The sequence below is a fragment of the Anastrepha obliqua genome, chromosome 1, assembly GCF_027943255.1.
Source record: "Anastrepha obliqua isolate idAnaObli1 chromosome 1, idAnaObli1_1.0, whole genome shotgun sequence".
NCBI classification, from domain to species: Eukaryota; Metazoa; Arthropoda; class Insecta; order Diptera; family Tephritidae; genus Anastrepha; species Anastrepha obliqua.
The window spans coordinates 178171524-178176022 of record NC_072892.1 but is presented as its reverse complement, the minus strand read 5'-3'; the positions used below and the strand labels follow the sequence as shown (position 1 = coordinate 178176022).

The 4499-nt window shown below is 38.3% G+C and overlaps 1 pseudogene; it reads left to right on the top strand.

Annotated features, from left to right (window-relative positions):
* Window positions 1-3153: 3153 nt before the first annotated feature.
* On the top strand, window positions 3154-3339 carry LOC129236526 (U2 spliceosomal RNA; annotated as a pseudogene).
* Window positions 3340-4499: the final 1160 nt, after the last annotated feature.

The window sequence follows — 4499 nt, the reverse complement described above, 5'->3', positions numbered from 1 at the left end:
CTCTAACTGGTGATTTTGCAACTAATACAATCCAAGTCGATCTCCAACCAGTATGACTTGTTCCAGTAAATACCTGTTCGTGCAATAAAATGTCTGCTAAGTAATTTACCTCTCAACAGTAAGGTAGAAAGTTACATGCCCTTGTCGCATATGCGTCTTGCCGTTGCCACCCGTTGGCATTTCGTTGGTGCATCTGCATATGAAACTGCTGTTTTCCATTTTTATTGCGCTGCTATTTGAGCCAAGCCATCAGTTCTAATTTTTTCTTCCGACTTATTTCTTAGGATATACAAACGTATATAGGTTAATGGTACATACGTAGATACTTTGCTCTTTGCAATTTTTCATATCTCCTGGCTCATTTTTTCGATAATTGAAAAGGACATGTGAGTATGGCGTGTGTATGTGTGTGCTGCTGCTCCTGACGCCTGTTGGCTGTTAGCTCTTGGCTCTTGGCTCTTGGCTGTCGCTTGCTGTTTGCTGTGCGCGTTAAGTGAACTGTACACAAATACGATTTCAAGATTTTATCCAACCTTTACAGTTTATTTCGTGCAACATTTTCATTTTCGGTCTCATTTTCATTTTGATTTCATTGTATTTCGGGCTGTTTTTCCACATTTCGCTTGCTTGGCGATGAGACGAAAGCTTCGAGGTCAAATTGCAAAGGTTGAATGCTGTTTTCTGGAATACGATTTTCTTAATTTTTTTATTTCCACTTTTCAAGGTAGCTTAAGGCTGTCTCTTTTGACGACTTCCATTCTTCTGCTCATTTTATCGCACATTTATGGTTGTAAAGCCATTGTGCATATGTGTGCGTACGTGTGCACGATTTTGCATTAAAAATCTCTTATCTTTCTTTTTTCTAAATCATATGCTTGAAATGATTACTTGAGTGCAAAATATGGCAGACGAGATGCGCAATCACGCATGATGGCAATGCATCATAGAATTTTATTCGTTTTTCTTTATTGTTGAAAAGGTAAGAGCACGTCAGCTTGACAGGTGAAATGGAAGTGTAAAAATGTTTAGGGCCTTTTTAAGCGAAAGGATGCTAAAACAGTTGAGAAATGAAATATCTTTTGGCACGTGTGAGCGGAGACTGATAGTATTGTGCTGAACCCAAACGGCTTTTCAGTTGAGACGTTAATGCCAAATTTTTCTCTATTATGCGATTTATCTCTGTTTGTTTATATTTAACCCCTTAATGGCTCAGGAACGTATAATAAATAAATAAAAAAAACACAACAATAATTATAAAATGATGAAATCAGGTTTTAGATCAGATGTTGAGCATTTTCCGCCTTATAGAAGACTTCCGAACATCTATACAAAATAAACCAAAAATGTCAAAAATCAACTCCATTTTGAGCGTCTTTAAACTTACATTACTTATATATTAGTTATATTTTTTAAGCATGCGACTAACAAAACAGCAGAGGTCACGGAAATGCTAAGTTTAATGGCATTAATGGCAAACAGCGGTGGGCCAACACAGAGCAAAAGAAGGCTTATTATGGTGGCCACAAATTCAATTCTCCGGTATGGTAGCGAAGTATGGAGAATTGTGCTAAACTGCAAAACTAAGCGTAAAGCATTGGAGGCTGTGCAACGAACAGCGGCACTCAGAGTTGCTTCAGCCTACCGCACTGTTTCCGGCGCTGCAGTTTTTGTAATCAGCGGGGAGATACCTGTCGACCTCATGGCCCGGGAACGAAAGGATGCGAGGGACTCCAAGTCACGTCATCACTAGTTTCTTAAAACGAAGATGCCAAATCATGCTGCGGTGGCAAAGCCGATGAGACACTGAACCGAGTGGCAGATGGACGGCGAAACTTATCCCATCAATTGACACATGCGCACAAAGAAACTTCGGATAAGTAAATTACTTCCTAACTCAGTTTCTCTCGGGCCATGGATACTTTCAGAGGTACCTATAGTACATGGGCAAGGTAAATGATTCCAAGTGTATGTACCGCGAAGCGTTGAGCGATGACGCTGAACACACGTTTTAATTGTGACAGATGGCTCGTGGAAAGAAATGCTCTGAGGGAGCAGATTGGCGACATCGCGCCGAGCAACATAATCAGTAAAACGCAAGATCAGCTGGACAACGGTAAAGAAATTCAATGAGGGCATACTACGAAAAAAAGATAGACCCCCCACACAGTGCAACAAAGCGAAGCCGCACAGAGGGAGACACAAGAAGACGAGTCTATAGCATGAAAGCTGGCCTCAAATACAGTGGACCCAGGCATGGGTGAATGGAATTGGTCCTTTATGGATGCCATTCTGGGCTCTCCCGAAGTAGTGCAGAGAGTGGTCCCGGGAAGGGTGTCTCCCAGAAGGAGAGGAGGGATTGTTTTAGTGGCCACAATACTCGACGCAGTAGACGACTGTCGCTGTAAGTGCGAAGACATTTTGAATCCTACCTCACCCACCAAAGAAAAAAATTCTTTTAGTAAAAGATCACTAGGAAATTTGCAAAAGCAACAACATAAATTAACCTACTTGTTGATATAACCGCTTTGAGTTGAAAGCGAATAACTATAGGTGGCTGGAGTACTAGAATTGTAAAGCAAAAACAGGATATTATTGAATGCTCCAACTGCTTCATATTCAAATAAAACGAAACAGAAGCATCTGTAAATAAAACCGATTTAGGCTGTTCTTTTTGCAGGTCGGATGCAAAAGAATACAATATTTATACTAAGATTGAGCGAGCTACAAAACTGTAAACCTAAAAATTTCTGAAGGTTCTGGTAAAATTTTTGAGACTGTTTTTAAAACTTGTTAAATTATTGTAAAATTCTTACCAAGTTAGGCACCTTGATTTATGAGTTTTTTGAAGTGAAAACTTCTTTAGAATCGTTGGGAGTGATTTGAGGAAAAGTGAAACGAAAAAAGCGACCAACTTGGCTATGAAGCGTTATATTATATGTTGATATAAACGTAGCGACGAACTAAATAAAAATAACTTTTATTTTTTCTTGTGATTCGAACCAAGGATTTTGGATCGGAAGCTCACATTGCTAGTCGCTCGGCTACCGCTCCATGCTGTCGTTGCTGGCCTAAAAGTTATTTAGTTACGAAGCGTTATATGTTGATATAAATAATTTTTGTGAGCGTGTAATTCTCAAAAGGTTTATTAGGTTTATTATTTAAAATGTATTGACTAGGTAGTGTGGTTATCAGGTTAACATCTGATAGATCCTCCATCGGAGGACAACAAATGTTAAATTGATTTTTGGAAATGGGCGGAGTGTTTTAGGGGCTTGCTCTCCACCTCTGCCACGGGTTGGCCCGGTATTGCAGTACCGCCGGGATTTCGGCCTTGAATAAATACAAGAAGAAATATACAAATACATTTAGCTTTGGTGGGAAGAGACATAAATTTTTATATGAATACAAGTAGACGAAAATGGAAGAAATTTGCAAGTCTGTTTCTTCGGTCCGTTTGGGTATTTTTTTTGACAACATCGAAACCAAAGCATTTGTATCATATTTTATCTATCATAAGCCACTCGTATCATTTGTTGAAATTGAAAACATTGAGGATGAATAAAATAAAATGAAGAAAATAAAATATGAACTTTAGAGAAATATTATAATGAACCTATAATTATCCCGCTCCTAATGCTGCTTTCGTCTTATTCTCTCTCAGTTTGTCTTACGGAAGGTTTCACTTCTATCCCGTCTAACCGTTAGACTGGTATTTTTTTTTATAAATGAACCATGTTTTATATAAAATTTACGAAAAAAATCTAGCAAGAAAAATATTATAAAGGGTGGTTAAGTTTCAAGGGCCGGTGTTGATTTTGAATAAAATACAATTTCTTTAAGAAATTATTTTCAATTCTCTTTATTATAATAATATTGGTATAATTCAATTACGTATGGAATAAAACTACGGCCAAATGGAACAAAACTACGGCCAAATGGAACAAAACTACGGCCTCCATCCGATGGTCCAAATTTTCGATGACGCTGAGGAATAATTGTGGTTCTATGCCGTTAATGTGCCGAATTATCTCATCCTTTAGCTTTTGAATTGTTGCTGGATTATTGTCGTACACCTTTTCTTTCAAATAACCCCAAAGAAAGAAGTACTACGGTGTCGTTGACGTTTAGGTGTGGTTCACACTCAACATCGGCCCTTAAAATTTAATCACCCTATATTTGAAATATTGGAAAAAGTAAATTATACTTTGTTTTTTTATTTTGTACTATAAAGGTGGCACAAATCACTGAAAGCCGAAGTGTGAGACTTGTCTTTCGGCTCAGCGTACTATAAAAGCCCCTGCTCCATTTCCCTTTGTCAGTGAAGCTTCAGTTAGGAGGAGGAACGGCCTTTTGCCTTTCTATGAAAATTTGCAAACAGTGGACCAGTTTTTTTTTGACTCAAGCATCTTCATGTCCGAATTCACAATTTAAAGCAATCGTGCCCTGTCAATATTTGTGTAAGATGGAAATCAACATTCCCATGTGGTCTGTTTAACCAA